Consider the following 18,034-nt stretch of genomic DNA (forward strand, 5'->3'; position numbering starts at 1 on the left):
AGGATGGAGCTCGGCTATTCTCAGTGGTGGCAGATGACAGAACAAGGAGCAATGGTCTCAAGTTGCAGTGGGCGAGGTCTATGTTGGATATTAGGAAACACTATTTCACTAGGAGGGTGGTGAAGCACTGGAATGTGTTACCTAGGGAGGTGGTGGAGTCTCCTTCCTTGGAGGTTTTTAAGGCCCGGCTTGACAAAGCCCTGGCTGGGATGATTTAGTTGGGAATTGGTCCTGCTTTGAGCAGGGGGTTGGACTAGATGACCTCCTGAGGTCCCTTCCAACCCCGATATTCTATGATTCTATGATGCGGCAGAGCAGCAGCCTCCTGGGTATAAATTACTCATTTGGCACATCCACTGAGCCTGATTCCTATGTACAGTGTAACACTTAGGTCCTGACTCAGCAAGCTTCTTAGGCCCCCGCCTAACTTTAAGCACATGAATAGTACCATTGATGTCGAGCTGAATATGCACATGTTTAAATACCTTGCTGAAATGAGGCCTTAAATAGCTTGTTCTGATTCTAAGTACTGGCAGTTCTAGTATTTTCCATTCTAAGTACAGGAAGCATTGCTGGAAGGAGCACTGTCTCAAGAACTTTGTTCTCTCACTCTGTCATAATTAGCTCCACTAAAACCAATGGAGTTGCACAAGTATAAGCGTGTGAATGGAGAATCAAGCTCATTGTTTAACTTATACCATTATTTCCTGGGTGTTGAATTTGGCCTGCAAAAATTGAATTCTAGGCTACTGTGGATATATATTTAAAGAAGCTTTCCTTTTGTAAGTCCCTCTCCTCGCACAAACAGCCCCATAACGAAGTCTGAACAGTTTTCAGGTCTCTTCTGAAAAGTAAAATACTGTTAACTCAAAGCATTAACCTGCATTCAGGGAAGAGTTAGCAATGGGTGAACCCCCAAAGGTTCAGAATTTTCTGAGGATTATCTGGTCCATCTTACACCAAAGAGGTTTAGTATTAAGCTGGGCATTTCAGACAAAATTTCTTATGAAATTTGTATCTTGGCCAGAAGCAAAAGTAGTGGAAATAACCACAGTGTGTGGTTGTGTGGTGTCTTCTCCTGATCTCTCCCTTCCCCACCCTCACCCATTCCTTTCACTTCTGTCTGAAAGTAGGAAGCACTGAGACTGTGAAAATGGGACAATAAAGAAATGGAAACCTTTTCAAAGCCCTTAAAAGGGTTGGCTCATGTTGATTTAAATTCTGCATAACACTGACACAGGCACTTTATCTGAACAAGTCCACCAATCTTTATCCCATGCATGGGTACATAAGACCCAAAATGCAGTGGAACTGATGTGATCCTCTTATGTGAGGAAGGGGCAAGCTGTGCAGATGCTCTCTGTATGCTGCTAAGTATTGGTCTAATGCACCCTATGACAGTCTGGCGAGGGAATTCCTTGAAGCATGGCTAGGCACATCCACTGGCCAAAAAACTAATGCAGGGGAACCTAATGGGCCATGGACAGTATTACTCTAGCGTAGTGGCTACTTCATGGGCTCTGGGGGACAGATTTAACCCTCCCCACCCCAAACCTGTTTGGGCATTGCACAGATAAGGATTTCATCCTTAGTAATCCCCATCATTTGATTTTGATGATACGGCTCAAATCCTGCTCCTAGTGAAATAACAGGGAGGGAAGGCTGTGCAGGGATGTATGCTCTTGTCTTAGAGCTCAGCTCCATGAAGGCTCCTTGGGAAGTGGGGAAGGGCCAAAGATTTGGATTGTGGAGGATCCTCCTGCCCCCCCCCCCCCGATGCAGGGCTGTATGAGGTATTGCAGCTGTTTGGTAGAAAGACCTTCCCCAGGGTGCAGTGTAGCTACTGAGCTGCCCCATGGAAGTGTCATTTGTTGACACCATCTGTTGGAATACTCAATGCCCCGCATGATGCCTAGCCTGAAATTGGAGTCTGTGGATTAGGCCACGTGTGAGCATTGAGCAAAATACTTTGAAACAGCCACTTAACCTCACAGATAACGTATCGAATAATAGTTCCATGAGATACAGAATTTTTTTTTATTAAAACAGCATCGTCTCATTAAAAGGCTTCCTGTTCTGAATGTCATCAAAACATAAATCTTGTGAAAGACTAGAAAAGTGTGAAGAATACACAAAGCACAGGACAAAAGCAACCTTCCCGGCCGTTAAATTACTAACTGCATAAGCATTATGTGGAAACTTATTTAATTAGCCATAGAAACAGAACTTGCAAATGAATTGCTTTGAACCAGCTCTCGAATAGTTTTCATTGCCTTCTTTAAGATTTAAGTTGGCATGTGGGCAGAACTAAAAACAATCCAGAAGCTCTAAATATTAAGCAGTATACAGTACATAGTGATAGTTTGCTGGAACTGGATATTTGCTATAAACTGCTGCTGGTTAAGTATAAACGTAGCTTTAACTTTACTATGAGCTTGTAAGATTTATTTTCTTAACCACTTACATTCTCCATCTTTATTATTTATTTTTATTACATTTGTGGCTGGAGACTCCACCAAGATTGGGGCCCATTGTGCTAATCATTGGACATACATATAGTAAGAGGCAAATCCTGGCCCAAAGAATGTACAGTCTAAATAGACTAGACAAGACAGACAAAGGGTAAAAGGGATAACATAGGCACAGAGATTAGGGCCCTGATCCTCAAAGGCATTTAGGCTCCTACCTTCTATCTGATATCGGTGGAAGTTAGATCCTAAATACCTTTGAGGATCTAGACCTAAGCATCTTGACAAAGGTCATACTAGTCCTTTGCTGACTCCCAATGCAGTGCCTTGCCTATGAGACCATACCATTTCTCTAAACATGGGGTTAATTTAATAGAAGAATGATGTAACACTGTCTAATGGAACACCTACATAATACTGGGAATGCACTGCAGAACTACTCAGATGTCTCAGTAGAGTTCATGTAGATACCAAAAGCTGCCCTTATTTTTCTTTTTAAAGAAGGGTAATGCAATTTGGAATTGTCCTCAAATCTCACATCACAGGATAAAGAGGTACCGTATTCCTCCTGTTCTAGGGCTCAGACCTGGTCAGTATTTATGAAATATAGAAATAGTTGCATGCCTCCTCATATGAGGGATGGGTCTGTTTTGCTTTGAGAAATAAATATATTCTACTAATTGAGTTAATTTCTTTTTAAAAATATCATTAATAAACCAAAATCTCACAGGACATATCTACACTGTATCTGGGACCAAGCTGGCCACCTGGTCGACAGCCTCTTGTTAACAAGGTTCATTCTAGTGCTCTAAAAATAGCTGTGTGAATGCTGTGGCTCAGGCTCTGAATCCGCAATGTCGAAGCACCATCTATGCAGCTATTTTTAGCATGTCAGCATGAGTCCGTGGACCTGGACTGGAAGATTTGCTCCCTCATCCAGTGTAGATGTGCCCTTGGAGACTTGGCTTACAAATCTAGGGGAAATGTCAGGGTCTGTAACCTGTAATGGCCAAGGAGACTGCTGAGACTGACTGTTCCTAAATTCAGAATTACCTGTTAACTCAATGTTTACTCAGTCTACTATGGCAAATTTTCACTAAAGTCACTCAAAATTTGTCAGAGTGAAGGAATGGAATTAAGGATTCGGCCATGCATAGAAATGAGCTAGTTTCAGCCACGATTGGCCAAGGAAGTGTAAATGTCACCTTCCTGTTACAGCTGATTCTTGTGGGGCGATCACCCTAAAGGGGGCAGAGATGGCGTTAGTACTTCCGTCTCCCACCCCTCGGGTTTTTCGTTGGTGGCAAAACACTTAGAGCAACATTGGAGCGCCACTGACACAAAATCAGTACACCCCTTTGCTAACATGCCAAAGCCCCAGCCTTGATCTGTGCCACTCATGTTTTGGGCTGTGATGTTGCCTTCTGGATCACTGACACAACCTTCCCCTCTGAAAGAATGTCTATAATTGGTGGTGGTCATTAAGTTCCACTATGGCCAAAGCTTAATAGAGCTAGGCTAATTCTGGCTACATGTGCTAGTCTGAAGCTTGCTATCGATCTTAAGACTGGCAGAGTTTGTAAGCTTTTAACTCACTTTCCAGACCATGAATCTCTGGAAAGCAGCTTCTACCACTCTAACTTCCATGGCTTGACATTAGCTTTTTCCTACAAGATGTTGGTTATATCTCATTTGCTGCTTATAGTTTATAATTTTTTATTCCTTCTGAAGAAATATTTAAAACACAAAGAAGCAGAGACCTAACTTTCTCATGGAGAAAGTCCAGGGCTTCTATGTATGCAGAAGGGATGAATTCATGTGATAATATAAACTACCTTTTATCTGGCCCAAACGTTACTTTAGAGTACAACCATTTTAGATTAAACTACACATACAGATCTGAAATTACTCTCCAGAATGAAGGTCGACTAGTTTACTGTTAAACTTTGAAAATATCCTTCCATAAAGCTAGTAGCCACCCTGAGGTAGATTTGAGTACATTGCACATCCTACTGTACTAGGAAAAAAACACAAACAGATGAAATCTCACATTTTTCATTACAGAAAGCTTTCTTTCTCTGCAAAAGAGGACATATTTTTGACAATTAGTCCTTTGAACAGTATAATTGAGCCCAATTCCAGTTTATCTCCAGAAGGCTCTTGTATTTATGTATGAATCACCCAAACACCAATGGCCCAAAACAGGAATACACCGCAAAAGATTAAAAATGATAATGGACACTCAGGTCAGAACTAACTCCTCTAGATAAAGAAACGCTGGAAAAGTAATCTTTCCTGAATACCATGATTTCTTAGTGGTTTGTTTCTTCCTTTTCCCCCTCCCCATAGTTGGAATCAAGTACTAACCAATTCTTGTAACTGTTTTTCATGACATGTGATGGTTTATGAAATGTTTCTTAATTTGTTTTATCTGATGCCTGTTGAATTTTATATAATTGATGGGTTTGATTTTGAGGCACTTTCTATTGATCTACATGTGTGTATCACCATCTGAGAAGCCACTCAGGGAAATTCATAGCATTGGCTTGGTCGTTTTCTTGAGAAATGAAGGGATAAAAGGAGGGCAGTTTCAAAGAAAAGAGTCACCTCTGGAGCATGATTCTGAGTGAAACTTCAGACACCTCATCCCCACTTTCCCCTGGCTTTCATTTAAAATTGAGTTTTAAAAAGAAACTTGCAGTGAAAAATTATGAAGCCAAGCATCCAGACCATGCTCTGGAACGAGTAAGAGCTCTGGGCAACTGCTGCCCAGTAGGAAAGAGAGGGCAGTTTTAAAGTAATTGTTTCACTGTGTCCTTCACAAAAACACACGTGGGCTCTGACTTGAGTAGAGGGGCCGAGTGCTGTATCCTGTGAGATGCAGAGCACTCCCAGCTCCTATTGGCTTCAATGCACTCACCACAAGAAAGAGCGGTGCACAGCGAAGGAGAGCTGTAAATAGATGGATACTGATTAAAAGTCACACAGCTGCCCTCACCACAATCTTGGGTCATCTGCTAGTGTTTTTAGGTTTTGAATGTAGACTAAACTTTACCTTATCACTGGGGTTCCGAACTGAGTCACCTATCCCTGATATTTAAAAGACCCCATATACTGCAGACTAACTTTCCTTGAGGAATTGCCTTTTGTAATGTGACACTTAGTTTTTCCTGGGTATGGTGACCTTGGTATTCTTTTCTTTAGAAGATTTGCTTACCAAAAAGTCCTTTGCAGGTTTAGAAAGTGGCAAATCTTGCCTGATCCTAACATTATTTTTTTATTATAAGTTAAAATGCTGTTGAACCTTTGTGAAGAATAAGGTAAATGAGGATTTAAAGACAAGATGGCTAAATCAGGGAAAATCCCTTTGAACCATATTTCCATAGTCTCATTAAAATCACATTAAGTGGGTGTCTGGAGGAAAGCTATTCCAAGTTGAGCTTTCCAGTACTGATAGACATAATTGGGCTTTGCTGGAAATCTACCCCCTTGACTGTGAAGAGTTCGGCTGGATGCCTAGAGTAAATTTAAAGTAATCTGAATTAAGGCTACTTCAGTCTGAATAAGTGTGTCCACACAGGGATTTAATGCAGTTTAATGAATCTCCTTTAAATTCACGTCTTTAAGAAAAAATAATCCAAACTAACTAAAGTGTAGAGAAGCCCTTAAATCATTCTGGCCTGATGCTCAATTGACATACATAAAACTCTAAATATATGTTCTGTGGCAAATGTACAACATGAAGAAAGAAACCAGTTTATTTTTTTCCTTTGCATATAACACAATAAAATTTAAAACAACTTAAACCACCCTACCAATAAATTGATAATGTAAATTGAGCCAAAAAATCCAAACAAAAAATTTTACATTTAAATCCAATCCAGCAAGCTCTGATTCTATGAAGCAAATTGGAATGTTATTAAAAATAAAGAAATTTCAATTTTCTGTAGCCATGTTTCCATAATATGTATGTTTAAAATATTCAGTAGCTATCACAAATATAAGAAATAAATAATAGATTAAGAAATGCACATGAACAACAAATTTAAGAGTCTGGAATTGTTAGAAGTATTACAAGTGTAATAAATAAACAATTATTACAATTTATTTTAACCTTGTAAATCCTTAGGAGAGTATTTAATATTAGCATTAAGGAATTCTGGGCAGAAGAATAGTAATGAGCGACTGCAATTTTATTAAAATAACACTGGTAATTACTTTAATAAATCTAGAAGATCAAGATAAATGAACAATTTATTTAAAACACTCAGAATATATCCCCAGTGATTCTAACCATTGTGTAAAGAAATGAGGATTATTTAAAAACAATCCACATACTGAAGTGATTTGAAATACTCCCCTTTTATTTAAATTCTTTATTCTGGGAAAGTTCTTTTCAGGTTGTATCAGTTTGGTATTACCAGTGAATGACATCTATTGGTAAATGTTATTCAAGAGACTGCATTTTTTTCTATTTTAAGCATAAGGGGACAAAAATCAAAATATTTTAGATAGGGCTGTGTGAGAGAGGTAGGCAAGTGCTAGCTTAACAGTGACCCCTGTGTCTGTATTGAATATTCATACTGATTGTTTTAATCAGTCATAATACAGTTTCAGTTTGCTTTACATTTTCTATATTGGACAAGTTTCATTTTTTGACTATGGCATTAGAATTATCAACACATTAGTGTTGTGCTTCCAGCTGGTTGCAAACATTTTATGTGCCTACAAATATCATTCCTTGAAAGGCATTATATAATAGACATCCCAGCTACAGGATTTCACTTCCTTTCACTAGGCATGTGAATGGCACATAGTTTTATCTCCAAACCTATGAGTTGGTCTAGGTTTCCTGGAAAGAGTCACAAACTTTAGCAAAGTTTTTCGCAAAGGTGCTTTAGAGTTTTGGGTCTGGGGTTTGATTTCAAGACATGCAGATTTTAAAGTTTCATTCTGAACAAGTTGTGTGTTTCTAAGGGCATGGCTACACTTGCAAATGAGTTAAACCAACCTTTGTAGAGTGCAGTAGGGAAAGCGCTGCAGTCTGTCCACGTTGACAGCTGCAAGCGCACTGGCATGGCCACATTTGCGGCACTTGCAGCGGCATTGGGAGAAGTGAATTATGGGCAGCTATCCCAGAGAGCACATCTTCCCATTCTGGCACTGTGGCTTGTGGGAAGGTGCAGGGGGTGCGGGGCATTCTGGGTCCTGTCCCAACATCCTGTGATGCATCGGTTTGCATCCCAGCAATCCCTGTGCTTCCGTCCACATTTGGCGCTATCTTTCAACGTTTTTTGTACTGCGTGCTCTGTCTTCCCTTTTGGTCTGTGGGAATGGAGCCCGAACTGCTGAGGAATATGACGAGTCTCACCAGAACATCAAGTTTGGCAGTCAAGTTACTCCTTAAGATCCAAACTGACAGCGAGGACTCCAACGATGATATCTACTCAAGTAACCCATATGACATGAGATTGCTTGTGGCATTCATGGACATGCTCACCACCGTGGAACGCCACTTTTAGGCTTGGGAAACAAGCACTGAGCGGTGGGATCAAATCGTCTTGCAAGTCTGGGAAGATGAGCAGTGGCTGCAGAACTTTTGGATGAGAAAAGCCACTTTCATGGGACTGTGTGAGGAGCTCGCCCCCACCCTGAGGTGCAAGGACACGAGATTGAGAGCTGCCCTAATGGTGGAGAAGCGGGTGGCTATTGCAGTCTGGAAGCTGGCAACTCCAGACAGCTACTGATCGGTTGCTAACCCGTTTGGAGTGGGAACGTTGACCGTTGGAATCGTGTTGATGCAAGTTTGCAGGGCCATTAATCGCATCTTGCTCAGAAGAACCGTGACTCTGGGTAACGTGCATGATATTGAGGCTGGCTTTTCACAAATGGGTTTCCCTAACTGCGGAGGGGTGATAGATGGGACGCATATTCCAATTCTGGCACCAGCCCACCTAGCCTCCGAGTACGTTAATTGGAAGGGGAATTTCTCTATGGTTCTCCAGGCGCTTGTGGATCACCATGGGCATTTTATTGACATTAATTCAGGCTGACCTGGAAAGGTGCATGGGGCACGCATCTTTCAAAAGACTGGCCTTTTCAGGAAACTGCAAGCTGGGACTTTTTTCCCCAGACGAGAAGATCACAGTAGGGAAAGTTGAGATGCCCATTGTGATCCTTGGAGACACCGCTTACCCTTTAATGCTGTGGCTCATGAAACCCTACACAGGGAGCCTTGACAACAGCAAGGAGTGGTTCAACAACAGGCTGAGCAGGTGCAGAATGACTGTGGAGTGTGCTTTTGGCTGTTTAAAAGGCCGCTGGTGCTCTCTGTATGGGAAGCTGGATCTGGCTGATGACAACATCCCTGTGGTTATATCTGCGTGCTGTACCCTCCATAACATTTGTGAGGGGAAGGGTGAAAGATTCAGTCAGGCATGGAACTCGGAGGTTCAACACCTGGAGGCTGAATTTGAACAGCCAGAGAACAGGGCTATTAGAGGGGCCCAGCGGAGGGCTGCAAGGATTAGGGATGCCTTGAGGGAACAATTTTGAGGCTGAAAGCCACCAGTAATGTCTGGTGCCCTGCATGGGGGTGAAGTGCAGTGGTTCCAATGTTAGTAGGAATCTGTGTTTGCTATGCTGACTTGCAGTGCCTGTTGCTTTCCTGAGCTAAGGTATCTTTTACTTTATGCAATAATAAAGAATGTTTTCAAAGCCAAAAAATCCATGTATTGAAAAGAGACCCAACTGCTTGTGAAACAGAAAGGGCAAGGGGGTGAGGTAGGGAGGGGAACAGTACAATCACCGATTTGCATATGTCCGGTTATCATACTCAGCCTTCCTGTCTGGGGTGCTGTGCAATGAGGGCTGAACATCAGGATGGCTATAATGCATGGTGATGGTGGTTGAGTGCAGTGGGTAAGGGTTGTAGTTTTCAGGGCTGGGTGGTGAAGCTACAGGTGTTGGAGGCAGCTGGTGGTGATAACCTGGATTTTAGGGAAAGTGGGTTAGAGGTGACATGGGGGCACAAGGGAAAGAGTTTTGGGGGGGGACGAGGGAGCGGGTGCAGTAGTGCTCCGCCTGCATGGCTATGAGCGCATGGATCCAGTCTGCTTGGCACTCCATGATGCTTATCAGCCAATCCGTGCTTTGCTGCCGGAGCTCTGTGCTTTTGTGCTGACACTCCTCAGTCTGCTGGCGGCTCCTCCTTTCACTCTCCCTCCACTCCTGTGCTTTTAGATTCTCGTTAAGTGACTGCTGCATTACTTCATGTAGCATGTCGTCTTTGCTTCTACGTGGCCTCTTCCTAATTCTTTGCAGTCTTTCGGCCGGTGATAACACGGATGGCTGAGATCTCACGGTTGCATCTGTAAAGGCAAAATGCAACACTTAACAGAGGCAGCATTGTTCACACCAGACAGAGCAATGATTCCCCCATACTTCAGGGCAAGCACAGTCTACAAAATAGCATAATTTGCCTATCCCAAAGCGAACACACACAACCCACAGGAGCCCCAAAATGGTGAGTAAGCACAGGGTCAAGGGAGACTGATTGTTTCATGGCCGTACTGTCCTCTGGGTTTCTGTGCCTTGGGGAGAGCCAACAGCTGCAGGGGGGCCCATACTGAACACTGTCCCCACATTTTCCACAGAAGTTTGTCCTGGAAGATATCTCGCTGCTGAGGGTGACCCGGGAAGCCAAGGGAGGATCTTCTACTGCAATGCGGCTTCCGCCCTGGCCCATATGCAGCTTGCCTGTGTGCAGCAATGGTTCCCCTGCCCCTCACGGCACAGTGGCGCGGACATGTTAACCTGACTGGGACAAGGACCAGTAGCTCTTCAAAGAAACCTGTGCAAGTGCATTGGCTAACTTCTAGATGAGACCTTTGAAGAGATCACTGAGGCCGATTACCGCGATGTGAGAGAGCACATCAACGCCCTATTCTGCATCTAGGCATGCATGCAGCCCTAACCCTCCTCGCCCCAAGAGACCGAATAACTTCCTTCCCAAAATAAAAGCTGCTTACCGGGAACCTCCTCTGGTGTTTGTCCTTCCCCAAGCACTGGCCGCTGCGACTGGCTAGCTTCCTCCTGGCTTGAGAACAGCTCCTGGCTGCATGCATCTAGGAATTCCAGGGTGTCTTCCTTCTTCTCAGCACACTCGCTCCCGCTTTCTTCCTTCTCCTTCTGCCTTGTTGAACTGGGCTCTGAAGTGTCCATGGTGGTCCTCAGAGAGGAGGTGGGTTCGCCCCAAGTATCGCGTCCAGCTCTTTGTAGAAACGGCAGGTCGCGGGGACAGCACCAGAGCGGCAGTTTGCCTCGCGGGCTTTGCGGTAGGCATTCCGCAGCTCCTTCATTTTAACCCTGCATTGCATTGCGTCCCAGGCATGGCCCCTTTCCATCATGTCCCTTGATATCTGCCTGAAGATATCGTAATTCCTACAGCTGGAGCACAGCTGGGACTGTACAGCTTCCTCCCCCCCAAACACTGATGAGGTCCAGCACCTCACCATTGCTCCATACTGGGGATTGCCTGGCGCGTGGAGGCATGGTCACTTGGAAAGATTCACTGAGAGCACTCCATGCCTTGCTGAGCAAACAGGAAAGGGATTTTCAAAATTCCCAGAGAATTTAAAGGGTGGGTCTGACGGTTGGTCACCTGAGGGCAGGGCAGTAGAGTTCAAAGTGATGACCAGAGTGGCTAGAACAGGCATTGTGGGACACTTCTGGAGGCCGATCAGAGCACATTAACAGACCTGGGCATTCACACTGGCATTGTGGCGCTCCAGCCGGGGCACATCAAACGTTATTCCACTCGCCAAGGTGGAGTACCAGAAGCGCTCTAGCCGTGGAGTCCGGGTGCTCTACGGGCCTTGCCAGTGTGGACGTGTCATGAGTTAGAGCACACGGGGCTGCTTTAATGTGCTCTAACTCGGAAGTGTAGCCATGCCCTAATGTAGGGCTAGACTTTGGCTTTGCCACAAGCCCTGAGTAAGGGACAGCACTGCTCCATGAGGGACCATATTCAGAGTCACAATATAGTCTCTGCCTCCTCCCTTCCTCCATGGAGGAAATAATCGGCTACAGCTCTATATCTGGCACAAATTACATCAGCTTGTGCTGTCTGAGCTGCACTAGCTGGTTTCATGGGGGAGGGAGGGTACTGAGTCAAGGCTCCACCTACTTTCCAACCCTCCCACTCCCACATGGAGGCTGCTTCTCCTATTCCCTGCTACCCGTGATACAAGTAGCCTTATTCCCTTATGTGGGCAGGAACACAGCTCACAATCTGACCATTACAGAAAGCTCTGACTGAAGGAAAGGTACAAAGGGAAATTAGGAAATCGCAGTACAATAAAACCAAATGGTGATGGGCACTGAAATAACTGGTTACTTTGTCCTTCATGTTAGTGAACTCAAACTGTTGGGAATAGAACATAAGAACCATCTAATAATTATGAAATCAAATAATGTGTCTCTTGGCTACATGAATGATCAGTCATGCTCTTGACTGCTGTGAAGATTGCACTGCTTGTTTGCTAGGAATGTGAATTAATAACCTCTTGCATTAAATGAAGGTCTATAAAAATAGCTTTGTTGGGCCATGTATCTTTGAAGGGGGAATGGGCCTTACTGTGATCTCCTTTACTCTGGTGTAATTCTGTTGAAATCGATGGAGTTACACTGGAAACTAATGTAAATGAGAGGCAGAAATTGGATTTACATCTTTTATTAGTTTGACTTAGTCCAAATTTAAAGGTATTGTGCAAAGCTCTTCTAGTTATTCAGGTCCAGATCCTCAAAGGTATTAGGTGCCTGACTCCTAAATATGAGAATCTGGGCCTTAGGTTTTCACTTATGGCTATTTTTGTTTTTAGGATTTTTCAGCAATGGGCTAGAGATGTTACCTTTGGGTTTGGAGGCTGAGTTCTGATTTTACATGTGTAAGTAAGGAATCAGGAGACACTGAAGTCAGTGGCTAGGATCATACCCCATCTGCTTCTACAATACCATTGTCTCTTCCACCAAACTCTGCCAGAGGTGCAATGCTGGCCTAAGATCTGCACAAGGCGTGGTGTGCAAATTGTATGGTCTGGGAGGACAAATAGGTGGAACACACACCCTTCTCTGTCTAGCCCCATGGAGACTCTCTGGAAAAGAAAATACTGCCTGGGCCGAGAGCTGGTGCTGAGCCATGGAGCCTCTTCATGGATAGTCCTGGGCATTTGTCAGGTTTGAGAGTGGGCTTTGTGGGCCATTCTGCTGGAACAATAGGGAAGGAACTGTTACTGTATTCCTTGGGTGATTCCATGGGAGGAAATAAGAGCTATAGTACCTGAAAGCCTGATCCAGAGCCCACTGAAGTCCCAAAGTCTTTCCATTGATTCCAGTGGACTCTCAATCTGTTCCTAGGTGCATAATATGGTGCTATGTTTTTATTATAGTCAGAGGAAACTGGCAGATCAGAGGAGATTTCTTCTTGCTGCTACTAACTGCTGGCAGCATGATATTTTATTTAAATCATTGTATTAATATGAAAGCATCTGCAGGCTCAGGCAATGGGATGTTTGTTTCTAAGAATCAAATAATAAATAAATAATCAGAGTTGTACTAGCAACTGTCATGACAGCATTGTGGCAGATTCAACACCTTTGCAGAATTTTTTTCAAGGCCTTTGTCAGTTTCACAAGTGAACTCTAATACTGGTGCTGTGTGAGCCTGGAAAGAGGCTCACATTGAGAACAAATTCTCTGCATTCCTGTATGCACACCCTACACACTACTGCAAGAATTGTACAAAATATGCTTTGTGAGATATCATAAAGCTAATAACTTGCTAGTTATTAATATCCTTGTAAACCACATGTGTTAACATTAGATGTAAAGTTATAAATTCCCTCTGTATGATGTTACTAGAGGAGTTTACTGGTGAGTAGGACAGACTGGTGTGGCAGGGAGCTGACACACAATCTAATGGCCAGCAAAACTCGTGCTTGATGAGGCAGAGAGGTAAAGATGGGTCACCACTCTTGGTATCCCCAGCCAGGGCCGGCTCCAGGCACCAGCGTAGCAAGCAGGTGGTTGGGGTGGCCAATTCAAAGGGGCGGCACTCCGTCCGGTATTGGGGCGGCACGTCCGGGTCTTTGGCGGAAATTCGGCGGCAGGTCCCTCATTCCCTCTCTTCCTCTTTGAGCTGCCGCCAAATTGCTGCCGAAGAGGAAGAGAGGGAGGATCCGCTGCCGAACTGCCATGGAAGAAGCGGCATGGTTGAGCTGCTGCCGAAGTGCCACCGCTCGTCTATTTATTTGTTTGTTTGTTTGTTTGCCACTTGGGGTGGCAGAAAAGCTGGAGCTGGCCCTGTCCCCAGCAGCATGTCAGACAATAAAAAATTATTATTATTATTATTTATTAATGCTACAGCTGAATATTACAAATGAAGAATATTCTCCACTGGTTTTGTTTCCAAATTCAGATTATTTGAAATTAGCTTTATTTTAAACACATATGTCGTTTACTCTAAATCTGAAGATCGCAATACACATGTGCAATACCTATTTCTTTTGTTCAGTATTCCTGTTTTAAAGATGGGAAAACAGAGGCCCTGAGGGGTAAAGTGACTTGTCCAAAGTCAAACAGCAATCCAGTAGCATCGCAGGGAACAGAACCCAAGTTTCCTGAGTTCCAGTCCAGTGGACAAACTGTCTCTGTTCATATCTATCTATATATATTTTTCTTGTTTATGCTGGAGAATTTACAGCAGCTGCAACTGAGGGAAGGTAGACTGACATTATATTAAAACAGTTTTTCTCTGTTATTTAGCTGGTAGAGAACAAATTAAAAATTTAAAGAGCTTTTGTTTGGTTTTGGTTCCTTGATTCTGAGGAACAGTTCAGTCCCCAACACCGCTTAGAGGCGCTGACAGGTAGCGACAAGTAACACCAATGGAGGATTGGCGTAGCAGAGCAAAGCTTCACTATTTTTCCCTCACTCCACCCCTCACCCCGTTACACACCAAAAAGCTCGGGGAAGCCCAGAGTTCAGTAATAGCACAGAAGTTCCAGTAGGAAGCTGCCATACATCAGCAGATGACTTGCGGCAGGATTACATCCGCTTCCTGGTCTTGAGAATTTGTTTTGAGCCTCTATCATAAAGTATGTTTAAATCTCTGAATATTTCCCTGCAATGCTATTTTAAACTTCCATATCCTGCCGTGTGTGTGTGTGATTTATATATAAAATCATCTTCAAGCTGAGTCAATATTCTTGGCTTCTAATCTACATCCAGGAAAGAGTCCTGTGGCACCTGATAGACTAACAGACGTATTGGAGCATGAGCTTTCATGGGAGAATACCCACTCCGACGAAGTGGGTATTCACCCACGAAAGCTCATGCTCCAATACATCTGTTAGTCTATCAGGTGCCACAGGACCCTTTGCTGCTTTTACAGATCCAGACTAACACGGCTACCCCTCTGATACATCCAGGAAGTACGTGTTCTATACATCAAGGGTATATTGGAGACAGAAAACATTAACTGAACATGTTTTTATTTTGATCTGTAAATAAAATACTATATTTTGTTAAATGCTTAATTGAACTAGTTAAAAATATTTTGCATATGACATGATGAAGCCAAATTCAAAGGTGGGTTGGGATGTCTATTCAATGCAACTATTTCCAGGTAGTAAGGATGGTTTGTCTTCAGATAGGCAATATAGTTCAATCCTTGATCCACCAAATGCCTTTGGAAGGTTTCATGTCCCCAAGATCTTTTGGTGCTGCCCTCACTTTAAGCAGATATAGAGCACTTTCTATCTTGTCACTTTAGCAAATGTCACTTTGCAGAATCCTCTCTCCAATAGCTCTTGTTCTTTTTTCAGCTTGACAGGTGGCCTTCCTACTGCTGCATTCCTTGCATGCTCTGAATACTGATAAACTTGTAAAGATTTACCTTATAGCATGTAAATACAATACAAAAAAGTCTAACACTTCCATGTGTGATTACTTATGCAAGCTATGAAGAGCTTTCAATTTTTAAGTGCAATGTTGAGAAGTATGCTTCAAAGAACTATAGCAAGGTCATTTCTACAGAAAGAAAGAGAAACAAACACGTAGGTACATTAATTTTCAATGCAGGTTTGGGACACAAGATTCTAGGTTTTAGTAGCACGAGGCAACACTTTCCCTATAGCTCTTTTGGTACAATTTCCCAAAGTCCCATTGAAAGTTTGTGGAACTTAAATTCACAGAGTTTAAAGCTGGCAAAGTCCAGTCTGATCATCTAGTCTGATGTACTGGATAAGACAGGTCTTGGAACCTCACCCATTAATTTTCCACATCAAGCTCATGACTTGTTTGAGTTATAATACATCTTTTAAAAAGCTAAGTCTTGCTAAATCACTTAGGTGCCTAATCATGTAGGTGAAAATATTAACCTATTTCTTAATCCCTTTCTAACTATATACAGTCTAAATTTCTCCTGAAACCTTCTTCAATCACTTCAGTGTGACAGACCACATCTGTTTGTGTTCCTATTTTGATCCTATATCAAATTCTGTGGCCTAACAATTGGTCATATAAATAATTGGATCAATGTGCTATGAGGTTAATTTGATAAACTGTGGTATTATCCCATCCTGAATTTTGAAACTGGAGTCCTGTTTACTCACAATACAAAAAAAGCAGCAAGAGTTTGATAGTTGATTTGAAATTAGATTGAAAAAAAAAATCCCCAAAAGGATCTTTTACATCTTGTCTTCTGGGAGCCTCCTCTTTGACAAATCTAGTATTTTAAACCCACTCTGTTATAAAATCTGAGATTTGGACAAGGTACAGCTAATCCAGCTAAATAGGTTTGAGTTTATGATTTTATCATTAAAACAATTTGTTACATATATAGAAATCTCCTCCTTTATTCTGCTTGTCTATCACCATACTATAATTCCTTCTTTATTTCTTTGGCTTTGTTCAAATTTCCACTTGATACTGTGTAGAAAATAGTTGAGAAACATCTGACTGTTTCTATCTAATATCTTCAGTAACTGTGGAGGTCTATTCTGTGTCTCTGCATGGGGATGCTCTGCAGTTTGATGAAATACAAATGATTTCTATGTTTTCCCTGTTGCCTAAATGAGACTTTGGAAGTGAGAAAAATAATCCGTAAGATGCTGATAAAGACAGGCCGGGACATCTGAGTCTGTGTGAAATGCAGCTGTCCCAGTTTGTAGGGGGTGAGTGTGTGTGTGTGTGTGTGTGTGTGTGTGTGTGTGTGTTTGGGGTTGTCTGTGTATGTTTGGGGGGGCAGAGGGGACGAGTGAGTATTTTTTCTTTGGTATCAATTTGTATGTGTCTGTAACTTTTGGGGTAGATTTTCAGGAGTACCCAGGATGGTGCCCTTGGAATAGTACTGTGCCAGGAACAGGTGCCATAGAATCAGCTACCTGATTCTGGGTCTTTACCCCACCTGGGAATTACCTTACATGAGACGGATCTCCAGCTGGTGCTTTGGCCCCTCAGCCCCTCTCCTATTGAGGTTTTCAGGGAGATGAATTTGTAACTTTCCAACTCCCCCCCCTCCATTCCACACAGCCATTTCCCATCAGAACCAACAGAGCACTCAATGGGCAGAGATTTTGTATAGGGATTTTGGCAGGACTGGTGGAGAGGCATGTGTTAATGAGAGAGCCAATCCTTCAGACACAATTTTGGCTCCTATTCTACTTTCTTCCTCCTCATGGCAAAAGCAGAAGGGCTGAGCTGACCTCTAGACTGTAAAGTGTTTTGAGATCCTTTGGGTTAAAGGGTTTACCAGACTAAAGATGTCTAAGATCATTACTTTTGAACAAATCCTTTTATTAAAAGGGCTTAGTTATATTTTGGGAAACTAGAAGCTTTATACAAAGAAAAAATATTTTAATGGCACTGTTTCTTCAATGGCCATCCTTTCAAGTCTATGATAAATTGTTTTAGAATTATGTAAAAGATACTGTTACTGTTCCAAATATACATATTTGGATATATTCATTCACTAAAATGCTGGCTTAGTATATAACTATAAGCATACACACAGCATATACACTATATCTAATTAGGAAGGCATTTCTTTGTCTCTGCACTAAGTGTGTGAAATCCAGCAGAAAAATCTGTTTATGTATCTTTTCTTACAAAGTGTAAAACAAAAAAAAATTCTTTAAATACTGGTATAAGTGGCTATGGAATAAAACCACTGTAGTCTCTCACTCAGCTAGGACTATTTTAACTAAGGATTGAAAAAGATTGTTAGGGGAAAACTGGGAGGAAGTGAGGAGTGAATGTCAAAGAAGTGGAGCAGACACTGTGGAAAAAAAACTCTTGAAGTGAGGAGTTAAAACAAAGGCATGAGTTCATTAAAATAGCTAGTACTGTGGGGGTGGATAGTCTTAACAAAGATCAGCAAAGATGGTGACTGACTCTTAATTTTAGTCCTGCATATATGTGATGGTAGGGAAAAATGGGACACAAAATTAGTGATGAATTGCTGAGAAGCAGTAGAGCAGAAGGTGGAGTTTCCATTAGAAGGAAAAG

This window comes from Chrysemys picta, chromosome 9, assembly GCF_011386835.1.
Source record: "Chrysemys picta bellii isolate R12L10 chromosome 9, ASM1138683v2, whole genome shotgun sequence".
NCBI classification, from domain to species: Eukaryota; Metazoa; Chordata; order Testudines; family Emydidae; genus Chrysemys; species Chrysemys picta.